This window comes from Poromitra crassiceps, assembly GCF_964638095.1.
Source record: "Poromitra crassiceps genome assembly, contig: HAP1_SCAFFOLD_49, whole genome shotgun sequence".
NCBI lineage: Eukaryota > Metazoa > Chordata > Actinopteri > Beryciformes > Melamphaidae > Poromitra > Poromitra crassiceps.
The window spans coordinates 2,311,559-2,328,292 of NW_028152262.1; positions in this window are offsets into that span (position 1 = coordinate 2,311,559).

Consider the following 16,734-nt stretch of genomic DNA (forward strand, 5'->3'; position numbering starts at 1 on the left):
GCGGAGAGGTACTTGTACATTGAGCGGAGAGGTACTTGTAGATGGAGCGGAGAGGTACTGTCGACACTTGTACATTGAGCGGAGAGGTACTTGTACATGGAGCGGAGAGGTACTTGTACATGGAGCGGAGAGGTACTGTCGACACTTGTACATTGAGCGGAGAGGTACTTGTACATGGAGCGGAGAGGTACTTGTACATGGAGCGGAGATGTACTTGTACAGGGAGCGGAGAGGTACTTGTACATTGAGCGGAGAGGTACTTGTACATGGAGCGGAGAGGTACTTGTACATGGAGCGGAGAGGTACTTGTACATGGAGCGGAGAGGTACTTGTACATTGAGCGGAGAGGTACTTGTACATGGAGCGGAGAGGTACTTGTACATGGAGCGGAGAGGTACTTGTACATGGAGCGGAGAGGTACTTGTACATTGAGCGGAGAGGTACTTGTACATGGAGCGGAGAGGTACTTGTACATGGAGCGGAGAGGTACTTGTACATGGAGCGGAGAGGTACTTGTACATGGAGCGGAGAGGTACTTGTACATTGAGCGGAGATGTACTTGTACATGGATCGGAGAGGTACTTGTACATGAGAGCGGAGAGGTACTGTCGACACTTGTACATTGAGCGTAGAGGTACTGTCGACACTTGTACATTGAGTGGAGAGGTACTTGTACATGGAGCGGAGAGGTACTGTCGACACTTGTACATTGAGCGGAGAGGTACTTGTACATTGAGCGGAGAGGTACTTGTACATGGAGCGCAGAGGTACTTGTACATTGAGCGGAGAGGTACTTGTACATGGAGCGGAGAGGTACTTGTACATGAGAGCGGAGAGGTACTTGTACATGGAGCGGAGAGGTACTTGTACATTGAGCGGAGAGGTACTGTCGACACTTGTACATTCAGCGGAGAGGTACTTGTACATGGAGCGGAGAGGTACTGTCGATACTTGACATTGAGCGGAGAGGTACTTGTACATGGAGCGGAGAGGTACTTGTACATGGAGCGGAGAGGTACTTGTACATGGAGCGGAGAGGTACTTGTACATTGAGCGGAGAGGTACTTGTACATGGAGCGGAGAGGTACTTGTACATTGAGCGGAGAGGTACTTGTACATGGAGCGGAGAGGTACTTGTACATGGAGCGGAGAGGTACTTGTACATGGAGCGGAGAGGTACTTGTACATGGAGCGGAGAGGTACTTGTACATTGAGCGGAGATGTACTTGTACATGGAGCGGAGATGTACTTGTACATGGATCGGAGAGGTACTTGTACATGAGAGCGGAGAGGTACTGTCGACACTTGTACATTCAGCGGAGAGGTACTTGTACATTGAGCGTAGAGGTACTGTCGACACTTGTACATTGAGCGGAGAGGTACTTGTACATGGAGCGGAGAGGTACTGTCAACACTTGTACATTGAGCGGAGAGGTACTTGTACATTGAGCGGAGAGGTACTTGTACATGGAGCGCAGAGGTACTTGTACATTGAGCGGAGAGGTACTTGTACATGGAGCGGAGAGGTACTTGTACATGAGAGCGGAGAGGTACTTGTACATGGAGCGGAGAGGTACTTGTACATTGAGCGGAGAGGTACTGTCGACACTTGTACATTCAGCGGAGAGGTACTTGTACATGGATCGGAGAGGTACTGTCGATACTTGACATTGAGCGGAGAGGTACTTGTACATGGAGCGGAGAGGTATTTGTACATTGAGCGGAGAGGTACTTGTACATTGAGCGGAGAGGTACTGTCGACACTTGTACATTCAGCGGAGAGCTACTTGTACATGGAGCGGAGAGGTATTTGTACATTGAGCGGAGAGGTACTTGTACATGGAGCGGAGAGGTACTTGTACATGAGAGCGGAGAGGTATTTGTACATGGAGCGGAAAGGTACTGTCGACACTTGTACATTGAGCGGAGAGCTACTTGTACATGGAGCGGAGAGGTACTTGTACATGAGAGCGGAGAGGTACTTGTACATGGAGCGGAGAGGTATTTGTACATGGAGCGGAGAGGTACTGTCGACACTTGACATTGAGCGGAGAGGTACTTGTACATGGAGCGGAGAGGTACTTGTACATGAGAGCGGAGAGGTATTTGTACATGGAGCGGAGAGGTACTGTCGACACTTGACATTGGACGGAGAGGTACTTGTACATGGAGCGGAGAGGTACTTGTACATGGAGCGGAGAGGTACTTGTACATGGACCGGAGAGGTACTTGTACATGGAGTGGAGAGGTACTTGTACATGGAGCGGAGATGTACTTGTACATTGAGCGGAGAGGTACTTGTACATGGAGCAGAGATGTACTTGTACATGGAGCGGAGATGTACTTGTACATTGAGCGGAGAGGTACTTGTACATGGAGCGGAGAGGTACTTGTACATTGAGCGGAGAGGTACTTGTACATGGAGCGGAGAGGTACTTGTACATGGAGCGGAGAGGTACTTGTACATGTAGCGGAGAGGTGCTTGTACATGGAGCGGAGAGGTACTTGTACATGGAGCGGAGAGGTATTTGTACATGGAGCGGAGAGGTACTTGTACATGGAGCGGAGAGGTACTTGTACATTCAGCGGAGAGGTACTTGTACATTGAGCGGAGAGGTACTTGTAGATGGAGCGGAGAGGTACTGTCGACACTTGTACATTGAGCGGAGAGGTACTTGTACATGGAGCGGAGAGGTACTTGTACATGGAGCGGAGAGGTACTGTCGACACTTGTACATTGAGCGGAGAGGTACTTGTACATGGAGCGGAGAGGTACTTGTACATGGAGCGGAGATGTACTTGTACAGGGAGCGGAGAGGTACTTGTACATTGAGCGGAGAGGTACTTGTACATGGAGCGGAGAGGTACTTGTACATGGAGCGGAGAGGTACTTGTACATGGAGCGGAGAGGTACTTGTACATTGAGCGGAGAGGTACTTGTACATGGAGCGGAGAGGTACTTGTACATGGAGCGGAGAGGTACTTGTACATGGAGCGGAGAGGTACTTGTACATTGAGCGGAGAGGTACTTGTACATGGAGCGGAGAGGTACTTGTACATGGAGCGGAGAGGTACTTGTACATGGAGCGGAGAGGTACTTGTACATGGAGCGGAGAGGTACTTGTACATTGAGCGGAGATGTACTTGTACATGGATCGGAGAGGTACTTGTACATGAGAGCGGAGAGGTACTGTCGACACTTGTACATTGAGCGTAGAGGTACTGTCGACACTTGTACATTGAGTGGAGAGGTACTTGTACATGGAGCGGAGAGGTACTGTCGACACTTGTACATTGAGCGGAGAGGTACTTGTACATTGAGCGGAGAGGTACTTGTACATGGAGCGCAGAGGTACTTGTACATTGAGCGGAGAGGTACTTGTACATGGAGCGGAGAGGTACTTGTACATGAGAGCGGAGAGGTACTTGTACATGGAGCGGAGAGGTACTTGTACATTGAGCGGAGAGGTACTGTCGACACTTGTACATTCAGCGGAGAGGTACTTGTACATGGAGCGGAGAGGTACTGTCGATACTTGACATTGAGCGGAGAGGTACTTGTACATGGAGCGGAGAGGTACTTGTACATGGAGCGGAGAGGTACTTGTACATGGAGCGGAGAGGTACTTGTACATTGAGCGGAGAGGTACTTGTACATGGAGCGGAGAGGTACTTGTACATTGAGCGGAGAGGTACTTGTACATGGAGCGGAGAGGTACTTGTACATGGAGCGGAGAGGTACTTGTACATGGAGCGGAGAGGTACTTGTACATGGAGCGGAGAGGTACTTGTACATTGAGCGGAGATGTACTTGTACATGGAGCGGAGATGTACTTGTACATGGATCGGAGAGGTACTTGTACATGAGAGCGGAGAGGTACTGTCGACACTTGTACATTCAGCGGAGAGGTACTTGTACATTGAGCGTAGAGGTACTGTCGACACTTGTACATTGAGCGGAGAGGTACTTGTACATGGAGCGGAGAGGTACTGTCAACACTTGTACATTGAGCGGAGAGGTACTTGTACATTGAGCGGAGAGGTACTTGTACATGGAGCGCAGAGGTACTTGTACATTGAGCGGAGAGGTACTTGTACATGGAGCGGAGAGGTACTTGTACATGAGAGCGGAGAGGTACTTGTACATGGAGCGGAGAGGTACTTGTACATTGAGCGGAGAGGTACTGTCGACACTTGTACATTCAGCGGAGAGGTACTTGTACATGGATCGGAGAGGTACTGTCGATACTTGACATTGAGCGGAGAGGTACTTGTACATGGAGCGGAGAGGTATTTGTACATTGAGCGGAGAGGTACTTGTACATTGAGCGGAGAGGTACTGTCGACACTTGTACATTCAGCGGAGAGCTACTTGTACATGGAGCGGAGAGGTATTTGTACATTGAGCGGAGAGGTACTTGTACATGGAGCGGAGAGGTACTTGTACATAGAGCGGAGAGGTACTTATACATGGAGCGGAGAGGTATTTGTACATTGAGCGGAGAGGTACTTGTACATGGAGCGGAGAGGTACTTGTACATGAGAGCGGAGAGGTATTTGTACATGGAGCGGAAAGGTACTGTCGACACTTGTACATTGAGCGGAGAGCTACTTGTACATGGAGCGGAGAGGTACTTGTACATGAGAGCGGAGAGGTACTTGTACATGGAGCGGAGAGGTATTTGTACATGGAGCGGAGAGGTACTGTCGACACTTGACATTGAGCGGAGAGGTACTTGTACATGGAGCGGAGAGGTACTTGTACATGAGAGCGGAGAGGTATTTGTACATGGAGCGGAGAGGTACTGTCGACACTTGACATTGGACGGAGAGGTACTTGTACATGGAGCGGAGAGGTACTTGTACATGGAGCGGAGAGGTACTTGTACATGGACCGGAGAGGTACTTGTACATTGAGCGGAGAGGTACTTGTACATGGAGCGGAGAGGTACTTGTACATGGAGCGGAGATGTACTTGTACATGGAGCGGAGAGGTACTTGTACATGGAGCGGAGATGTACTTGTACATTGAGCGGAGAGGTACTTGTACATGGAGCAGAGATGTACTTGTACATGGAGCGGAGAGGTACTTGTACATGGAGCGGAGAGGTACTTGTACATGGAGCGGAGAGGTACTTGTACATGGAGCGGAGAGGTACTTGTACATTGAGCGGAGATGTACTTGTACATGGAGCGGAGAGGTACTTGTACATTGAGCGGAGAGGTACTTGTACATGGAGCGGAGAGGTACTTGTACATGGAGCGGAGAGGTACTTGTACATGGAGCGGAGAGGTACTTGTACATGGAGCGGAGAGGTACTTGTACATTGAGCGGAGATGTACTTGTACATGGAGCGGAGATGTACTTGTACATGGATCGGAGAGGTACTTGTACATGAGAGCGGAGAGGTACTGTCGACACTTGTACATTGAGCGTAGAGGTACTGTCGACACTTGTACATTGAGCGGAGAGGTACTTGTACATGGAGCGGAGAGGTACTGTCGACACTTGTACATTGAGCGGAGAGGTACTTGTACATTGAGCGGAGAGGTACTTGTACATGGAGCGCAGAGGTACTTGTACATTGAGCGGAGAGGTACTTGTACATGGAGCGGAGAGGTACTTGTACATGAGAGCGGAGAGGTACTTGTACATGGAGCGGAGAGGTACTGTCGACACTTGTACATTCAGCGGAGAGGTACTTGTACATGGAGCGGAGAGGTACTGTCGATACTTGACATTGAGCGGAGAGGTACTTGTACATGGAGCGGAGAGGTATTTGTACATTGAGCGGAGAGGTACTTGTACATTGAGCGGAGAGGTACTGTCGACACTTTTACATTCAGCGGAGAGCTACTTGTACATGGAGCGGAGAGGTATTTGTACATTGAGCGGAGAGGTACTTGTACATGGAGCGGAGAGGTACTTGTACATAGAGCGGAGAGGTACTTATACATGGAGCGGAGAGGTATTTGTACATTGAGCGGAGAGGTACTTGTACATGGAGCGGAGAGGTACTTGTACATGAGAGCGGAGAGGTATTTGTACATGGAGCGGAAAGGTACTGTCGACACTTGTACATTGAGCGGAGAGCTACTTGTACATGGAGCGGAGAGGTACTTGTACATGAGAGCGGAGAGGTACTTGTACATGGAGCGGAGAGGTATTTGTACATGGAGCGGAGAGGTACTGTCGACACTTGACATTGAGCGGAGAGGTACTTGTACATGGAGCGGAGAGGTGCTTGTACATGAGAGCGGAGAGGTATTTGTACATGGAGCGGAGAGGTACTGTCGACACTTGACATTGAGCGGAGAGGTACTTGTACATGGAGCGGAGAGGTACTTGTACATGGAGCGGAGAGGTACTTGTACATGGACCGGAGAGGTACTTGTACATGGAGCGGAGAGGTACTTGTACATGGAGCGGAGATGTACTTGTACATTGAGCGGAGAGGTACTTGTACATGGAGCAGAGATGTACTTGTACATGGAGCGGAGATGTACTTGTACATTGAGCGGAGAGGTACTTGTACATGGAGCGGAGAGGTACTTGTACATGGAGCGGAGATGTACTTGTACATGGAGCGGAGATGTACTTGTACATTGAGCGGAGAGGTACTTGTACATGGAGCAGAGATGTACTTGTACATGGAGCGGAGATGTACTTGTACATTGAGCGGAGAGGTACTTGTACATGGAGCGGAGAGGTACTTGTACATGGAGCGGAGATGTACTTGTACATGGAGCGGAGATGTACTTGTACATGGAGCGGAGAGGTACTTGTACATGGAGCGGAGAGGTACTTGTACATGGAGCGGAGAGGTACTTGTACATGGAGCGGAGAGGTACTTGTACATTGAGCGGAGAGGTACTTGTACATGGAGCGGAGAGGTACTTGTACATTGAGCGGAGAGGTACTTGTACATGGAGCGGAGAGGTACTTGTACATGGAGCGGAGAGGTACTTGTACATGGAGCGGAGAGGTACTTGTACATGGAGCGGAGAGGTACTTGTACATGGAGCGGAGAGGTACTTGTACATTGAGCGGAGATGTACTTGTACATGGAGCGGAGATGTACTTGTACATGGATCGGAGAGGTACTTGTACATGAGAGCGGAGAGGTACTGTCGACACTTGTACATTGAGCGTAGAGGTACTGTCGACACTTGTACATTGAGCGGAGAGGTACTTGTACATGGAGCGGAGAGGTACTGTCGACACTTGTACATTGAGCGGAGAGGTACTTGTACATTGAGCGGAGAGGTACTTGTACATGGAGCGCAGAGGTACTTGTACATTGAGCGGAGAGGTACTTGTACATGGAGCGGAGAGGTACTTGTACATGAGAGCGGAGAGGTACTTGTACATGGAGCGGAGAGGTACTTGTACATTGAGCGGAGAGGTACTGTCGACACTTGTACATTCAGCGGAGAGGTACTTGTACATGGAGCGGAGAGGTACTGTCGATACTTGACATTGAGCGGAGAGGTACTTGTACATGGAGCGGAGAGGTATTTGTACATTGAGCGGAGAGGTACTTGTACATTGAGCGGAGAGGTACTGTCGACACTTGTACATTCAGCGGAGAGCTACTTGTACATGGAGCGGAGAGGTATTTGTACATTGAGCGGAGAGGTACTTGTACATGGAGCGGAGAGGTACTTGTACATAGAGCGGAGAGGTACTTATACATGGAGCGGAGAGGTATTTGTACATTGAGCGGAGAGGTACTTGTACATGGAGCGGAGAGGTACTTGTACATGAGAGCGGAGAGGTATTTGTACATGGAGCGGAAAGGTACTGTCGACACTTGTACATTGAGCGGAGAGCTACTTGTACATGGAGCGGAGAGGTACTTGTACATGAGAGCGGAGAGGTACTTGTACATGGAGCGGAGAGGTATTTGTACATGGAGCGGAGAGGTACTGTCGACACTTGACATTGAGCGGAGAGGTACTTGTACATGGAGCGGAGAGGTACTTGTACATGAGAGCGGAGAGGTATTTGTACATGGAGCGGAGAGGTACTGTCGACACTTGACATTGGACGGAGAGGTACTTGTACATGGAGCGGAGAGGTACTTGTACATGGAGCGGAGAGGTACTTGTACATGGACCGGAGAGGTACTTGTACATTGAGCGGAGAGGTACTTGTACATGGAGCGGAGAGGTACTTGTACATGGAGCGGAGATGTACTTGTACATGGAGCGGAGAGGTACTTGTACATGGAGCGGAGATGTACTTGTACATTGAGCGGAGAGGTACTTGTACATGGAGCAGAGATGTACTTGTACATGGAGCGGAGAGGTACTTGTACATGGAGCGGAGAGGTACTTGTACATGGAGCGGAGAGGTACTTGTACATGGAGCGGAGAGGTACTTGTACATTGAGCGGAGATGTACTTGTACATGGAGCGGAGAGGTACTTGTACATTGAGCGGAGAGGTACTTGTACATGGAGCGGAGAGGTACTTGTACATGGAGCGGAGAGGTACTTGTACATGGAGCGGAGAGGTACTTGTACATGGAGCGGAGAGGTACTTGTACATTGAGCGGAGATGTACTTGTACATGGAGCGGAGATGTACTTGTACATGGATCGGAGAGGTACTTGTACATGAGAGCGGAGAGGTACTGTCGACACTTGTACATTGAGCGTAGAGGTACTGTCGACACTTGTACATTGAGCGGAGAGGTACTTGTACATGGAGCGGAGAGGTACTGTCGACACTTGTACATTGAGCGGAGAGGTACTTGTACATTGAGCGGAGAGGTACTTGTACATGGAGCGCAGAGGTACTTGTACATTGAGCGGAGAGGTACTTGTACATGGAGCGGAGAGGTACTTGTACATGAGAGCGGAGAGGTACTTGTACATGGAGCGGAGAGGTACTGTCGACACTTGTACATTCAGCGGAGAGGTACTTGTACATGGAGCGGAGAGGTACTGTCGATACTTGACATTGAGCGGAGAGGTACTTGTACATGGAGCGGAGAGGTATTTGTACATTGAGCGGAGAGGTACTTGTACATTGAGCGGAGAGGTACTGTCGACACTTTTACATTCAGCGGAGAGCTACTTGTACATGGAGCGGAGAGGTATTTGTACATTGAGCGGAGAGGTACTTGTACATGGAGCGGAGAGGTACTTGTACATAGAGCGGAGAGGTACTTATACATGGAGCGGAGAGGTATTTGTACATTGAGCGGAGAGGTACTTGTACATGGAGCGGAGAGGTACTTGTACATGAGAGCGGAGAGGTATTTGTACATGGAGCGGAAAGGTACTGTCGACACTTGTACATTGAGCGGAGAGCTACTTGTACATGGAGCGGAGAGGTACTTGTACATGAGAGCGGAGAGGTACTTGTACATGGAGCGGAGAGGTATTTGTACATGGAGCGGAGAGGTACTGTCGACACTTGACATTGAGCGGAGAGGTACTTGTACATGGAGCGGAGAGGTACTTGTACATGAGAGCGGAGAGGTATTTGTACATGGAGCGGAGAGGTACTGTCGACACTTGACATTGAGCGGAGAGGTACTTGTACATGGAGCGGAGAGGTACTTGTACATGGAGCGGAGAGGTACTTGTACATGGACCGGAGAGGTACTTGTACATGGAGCGGAGAGGTACTTGTACATGGAGCGGAGATGTACTTGTACATTGAGCGGAGAGGTACTTGTACATGGAGCAGAGATGTACTTGTACATGGAGCGGAGATGTACTTGTACATTGAGCGGAGAGGTACTTGTACATGGAGCGGAGAGGTACTTGTACATGGAGCGGAGATGTACTTGTACATGGAGCGGAGATGTACTTGTACATTGAGCGGAGAGGTACTTGTACATGGAGCAGAGATGTACTTGTACATGGAGCGGAGATGTACTTGTACATTGAGCGGAGAGGTACTTGTACATGGAGCGGAGAGGTACTTGTACATGGAGCGGAGATGTACTTGTACATGGAGCGGAGATGTACTTGTACATGGAGCGGAGAGGTACTTGTACATAGAGCGGAGAGGTACTTGTACATGGAGCGGAGAGGTACTTGTACATGGAGCGGAGAGGTACTTGTACATTGAGCGGAGAGGTACTTGTACATGGAGCGGAGAGGTACTTGTACATTGAGCGGAGAGGTACTTGTACATGGAGCGGAGAGGTACTTGTACATGGAGCGGAGAGGTACTTGTACATGGAGCGGAGAGGTACTTGTACATGGAGCGGAGAGGTACTTGTACATGGAGCGGAGAGGTACTTGTACATTGAGCGGAGATGTACTTGTACATGGAGCGGAGATGTACTTGTACATGGATCGGAGAGGTACTTGTACATGAGAGCGGAGAGGTACTGTCGACACTTGTACATTGAGCGTAGAGGTACTGTCGACACTTGTACATTGAGCGGAGAGGTACTTGTACATGGAGCGGAGAGGTACTGTCGACACTTGTACATTGAGCGGAGAGGTACTTGTACATTGAGCGGAGAGGTACTTGTACATGGAGCGCAGAGGTACTTGTACATTGAGCGGAGAGGTACTTGTACATGGAGCGGAGAGGTACTTGTACATGAGAGCGGAGAGGTACTTGTACATGGAGCGGAGAGGTACTTGTACATTGAGCGGAGAGGTACTGTCGACACTTGTACATTCAGCGGAGAGGTACTTGTACATGGAGCGGAGAGGTACTGTCGATACTTGACATTGAGCGGAGAGGTACTTGTACATGGAGCGGAGAGGTATTTGTACATTGAGCGGAGAGGTACTTGTACATTGAGCGGAGAGGTACTGTCGACACTTGTACATTCAGCGGAGAGCTACTTGTACATGGAGCGGAGAGGTATTTGTACATTGAGCGGAGAGGTACTTGTACATGGAGCGGAGAGGTACTTGTACATAGAGCGGAGAGGTACTTATACATGGAGCGGAGAGGTATTTGTACATTGAGCGGAGAGGTACTTGTACATGGAGCGGAGAGGTACTTGTACATGAGAGCAGAGAGGTATTTGTACATGGAGCGGAAAGGTACTGTCGACACTTGTACATTGAGCGGAGAGCTACTTGTACATGGAGCGGAGAGGTACTTGTACATGAGAGCGGAGAGGTACTTGTACATGGAGCGGAGAGGTATTTGTACATGGAGCGGAGAGGTACTGTCGACACTTGACATTGAGCGGAGAGGTACTTGTACATGGAGCGGAGAGGTACTTGTACATGAGAGCGGAGAGGTATTTGTACATGGAGCGGAGAGGTACTGTCGACACTTGACATTGAGCGGAGAGGTACTTGTACATGGAGCGGAGAGGTACTTGTACATGGAGCGGAGAGGTACTTGTACATGGACCGGAGAGGTACTTGTACATGGAGCGGAGAGGTACTTGTACATGGAGCGGAGAGGTACTTGTACATTGAGCGGAGAGGTACTGGTACATGGAGCGGAGATGTACTTGTACATTGAGCGGAGAGGTACTTGTACATGGAGCGGAGAGGTACTTGTACATTGAGCGGAGAGGTACTTGTACATTGAGCGGAGACGTACTTGTACATTGAGCGGAGATGTACTTGTACATTGAGCGGAGATGTACTTGTACATTGAGCGGAGAGGTACTGGTACATGGAGCGGAGAGGTACTTGTACATGGAGCGGAGAGGTATTTGTACATGGAGCGGAGAGGTATTTGTACATGGAGCGGAGAGGTACTTGTACATTGAGCGGAGAGGTACTTGTACATGGAGCGGAGAGGTACTTGTACATGGAGCGGAGAGGTACTTGTACATGTAGCGGAGAGGTGCTTGTACATGGAGCGGAGAGGTACTTGTACATGGAGCGGAGAGGTATTTGTACATGGAGCGGAGAGGTACTTGTACATGGAGCGGAGAGGTACTTGTACATTCAGCGGAGAGGTACTTGTACATTGAGCGGAGAGGTACTTGTAGATGGAGCGGAGAGGTACTGTCGACACTTGTACATTGAGCGGAGAGGTACTTGTACATGGAGCGGAGAGGTACTTGTACATGGAGCGGAGAGGTACTGTCGACACTTGTACATTGAGCGGAGAGGTACTTGTACATGGAGCGGAGAGGTACTTGTACATGGAGCGGAGATGTACTTGTACAGGGAGCGGAGAGGTACTTGTACATTGAGCGGAGAGGTACTTGTACATGGAGCGGAGAGGTACTTGTACATTGAGCAGAGATGTACTTGTACATTGAGCGGAGAGGTACTTGTACATGGAGCGGAGAGGTACTTGTACATTGAGCGGAGAGGTACTTGTACATTGAGCGGAGACGTACTTGTACATTGAGCGGAGATGTACTTGTACATTGAGCGGAGATGTACTTGTACATTGAGCGGAGAGGTACTGGTACATGGAGCGGAGAGGTACTTGTACATGGAGCGGAGAGGTATTTGTACATGGAGCGGAGAGGTATTTGTACATGGAGCGGAGAGGTACTTGTACATTGAGCGGAGAGGTACTTGTACATGGAGCGGAGAGGTACTTGTACATGGAGCGGAGAGGTACTTGTACATGTAGCGGAGAGGTGCTTGTACATGGAGCGGAGAGGTACTTGTACATGGAGCGGAGAGGTATTTGTACATTGAGCGGAGAGGTACTTGTACATGGAGCGGAGAGGTACTTGTACATGAGAGCAGAGAGGTATTTGTACATGGAGCGGAAAGGTACTGTCGACACTTGTACATTGAGCGGAGAGCTACTTGTACATGGAGCGGAGAGGTACTTGTACATGAGAGCGGAGAGGTACTTGTACATGGAGCGGAGAGGTATTTGTACATGGAGCGGAGAGGTACTGTCGACACTTGACATTGAGCGGAGAGGTACTTGTACATGGAGCGGAGAGGTACTTGTACATGAGAGCGGAGAGGTATTTGTACATGGAGCGGAGAGGTACTGTCGACACTTGACATTGAGCGGAGAGGTACTTGTACATGGAGCGGAGAGGTACTTGTACATGGAGCGGAGAGGTACTTGTACATGGACCGGAGAGGTACTTGTACATGGAGCGGAGAGGTACTTGTACATGGAGCGGAGAGGTACTTGTACATTGAGCGGAGAGGTACTGGTACATGGAGCGGAGATGTACTTGTACATTGAGCGGAGAGGTACTTGTACATGGAGCGGAGAGGTACTTGTACATTGAGCGGAGAGGTACTTGTACATTGAGCGGAGACGTACTTGTACATTGAGCGGAGATGTACTTGTACATTGAGCGGAGATGTACTTGTACATTGAGCGGAGAGGTACTGGTACATGGAGCGGAGAGGTACTTGTACATGGAGCGGAGAGGTATTTGTACATGGAGCGGAGAGGTATTTGTACATGGAGCGGAGAGGTACTTGTACATTGAGCGGAGAGGTACTTGTACATGGAGCGGAGAGGTACTTGTACATGGAGCGGAGAGGTACTTGTACATGTAGCGGAGAGGTGCTTGTACATGGAGCGGAGAGGTACTTGTACATGGAGCGGAGAGGTATTTGTACATGGAGCGGAGAGGTACTTGTACATGGAGCGGAGAGGTACTTGTACATTCAGCGGAGAGGTACTTGTACATTGAGCGGAGAGGTACTTGTAGATGGAGCGGAGAGGTACTGTCGACACTTGTACATTGAGCGGAGAGGTACTTGTACATGGAGCGGAGAGGTACTTGTACATGGAGCGGAGAGGTACTTGTACATGGAGCGGAGAGGTACTGTCGACACTTGTACATTGAGCGGAGAGGTACTTGTACATGGAGCGGAGAGGTACTTGTACATGGAGCGGAGATGTACTTGTACAGGGAGCGGAGAGGTACTTGTACATTGAGCGGAGAGGTACTTGTACATGGAGCGGAGAGGTACTTGTACATTGAGCAGAGATGTACTTGTACATTGAGCGGAGAGGTACTTGTACATGGAGCGGAGAGGTACTTGTACATTGAGCGGAGAGGTACTTGTACATTGAGCGGAGACGTACTTGTACATTGAGCGGAGATGTACTTGTACATTGAGCGGAGATGTACTTGTACATTGAGCGGAGAGGTACTGGTACATGGAGCGGAGAGGTACTTGTACATGGAGCGGAGAGGTATTTGTACATGGAGCGGAGAGGTATTTGTACATGGAGCGGAGAGGTACTTGTACATTGAGCGGAGAGGTACTTGTACATGGAGCGGAGAGGTACTTGTACATGGAGCGGAGAGGTACTTGTACATGTAGCGGAGAGGTGCTTGTACATGGAGCGGAGAGGTACTTGTACATGGAGCGGAGAGGTATTTGTACATGGAGCGGAGAGGTACTTGTACATGGAGCGGAGAGGTACTTGTACATTCAGCGGAGAGGTACTTGTACATTGAGCGGAGAGGTACTTGTAGATGGAGCGGAGAGGTACTGTCGACACTTGTACATTGAGCGGAGAGGTACTTGTACATGGAGCGGAGAGGTACTTGTACATGGAGCGGAGAGGTACTGTCGACACTTGTACATTGAGCGGAGAGGTACTTGTACATGGAGCGGAGAGGTACTTGTACATGGAGCGGAGATGTACTTGTACAGGGAGCGGAGAGGTACTTGTACATTGAGCGGAGAGGTACTTGTACATGGAGCGGAGAGGTACTTGTACATGGAGCGGAGAGGTACTTGTACATGGAGCGGAGAGGTACTTGTACATTGAGCGGAGAGGTACTTGTACATGGAGCGGAGAGGTACTTGTACATGGAGCGGAGAGGTACTTGTACATGGAGCGGAGAGGTACTTGTACATTGAGCGGAGAGGTACTTGTACATGGAGCGGAGAGGTACTTGTACATGGAGCGGAGAGGTACTTGTACATGGAGCGGAGAGGTACTTGTACATGGAGCGGAGAGGTACTTGTACATTGAGCGGAGATGTACTTGTACATGGAGCGGAGATGTACTTGTACATGGATCGGAGAGGTACTTGTACATGAGAGCGGAGAGGTACTGTCGACACTTGTACATTGAGCGTAGAGGTACTGTCGACACTTGTACATTGAGCGGAGAGGTACTTGTACATGGAGCGGAGAGGTACTGTCGACACTTGACATTGGACGGAGAGGTACTTGTACATGGAGCGGAGAGGTACTTGTACATGGAGCGGAGAGGTACTTGTACATGGACCGGAGAGGTACTTGTACATGGAGCGGAGAGGTACTTGTACATGGAGCGGAGATGTACTTGTACATTGAGCGGAGAGGTACTTGTACATGGAGCAGAGATGTACTTGTACATGGAGCGGAGATGTACTTGTACATTGAGCGGAGAGGTACTTGTACATGGAGCGGAGAGGTACTTGTACATTGAGCGGAGAGGTACTTGTACATGGAGCGGAGAGGTACTTGTACATGGAGCGGAGAGGTACTTGTACATGTAGCGGAGAGGTGCTTGTACATGGAGCGGAGAGGTACTTGTACATGGAGCGGAGAGGTATTTGTACATGGAGCGGAGAGGTACTTGTACATGGAGCGGAGAGGTACTTGTACATTCAGCGGAGAGGTACTTGTACATTGAGCGGAGAGGTACTTGTAGATGGAGCGGAGAGGTACTGTCGACACTTGTACATTGAGCGGAGAGGTACTTGTACATGGAGCGGAGAGGTACTTGTACATGGAGCGGAGAGGTACTGTCGACACTTGTACATTGAGCGGAGAGGTACTTGTACATGGAGCGGAGAGGTACTTGTACATGGAGCGGAGATGTACTTGTACAGGGAGCGGAGAGGTACTTGTACATTGAGCGGAGAGGTACTTGTACATGGAGCGGAGAGGTACTTGTACATGGAGCGGAGAGGTACTTGTACATGGAGCGGAGAGGTACTTGTACATTGAGCGGAGAGGTACTTGTACATGGAGCGGAGAGGTACTTGTACATGGAGCGGAGAGGTACTTGTACATGGAGCGGAGAGGTACTTGTACATTGAGCGGAGAGGTACTTGTACATGGAGCGGAGAGGTACTTGTACATGGAGCGGAGAGGTACTTGTACATGGAGCGGAGAGGTACTTGTACATGGAGCGGAGAGGTACTTGTACATTGAGCGGAGATGTACTTGTACATGGATCGGAGAGGTACTTGTACATGAGAGCGGAGAGGTACTGTCGACACTTGTACATTGAGCGTAGAGGTACTGTCGACACTTGTACATTGAGTGGAGAGGTACTTGTACATGGAGCGGAGAGGTACTGTCGACACTTGTACATTGAGCGGAGAGGTACTTGTACATTGAGCGGAGAGGTACTTGTACATGGAGCGCAGAGGTACTTGTACATTGAGCGGAGAGGTACTTGTACATGGAGCGGAGAGGTACTTGTACATGAGAGCGGAGAGGTACTTGTACATGGAGCGGAGAGGTACTTGTACATTGAGCGGAGAGGTACTGTCGACACTTGTACATTCAGCGGAGAGGTACTTGTACATGGAGCGGAGAGGTACTGTCGATACTTGACATTGAGCGGAGAGGTACTTGTACATGGAGCGGAGAGGTACTTGTACATGGAGCGGAGAGGTACTTGTACATGGAGCGGAGAGGTACTTGTACATTGAGCGGAGAGGTACTTGTACATGGAGCGGAGAGGTACTTGTACATTGAGCGGAGAGGTACTTGTACATGGAGCGGAGAGGTACTTGTACATGGAGCGGAGAGGTACTTGTACATGGAGCGGAGAGGTACTTGTACATGGAGCGGAGAGGTACTTGTACATTGAGCGGAGATGTACTTGTACA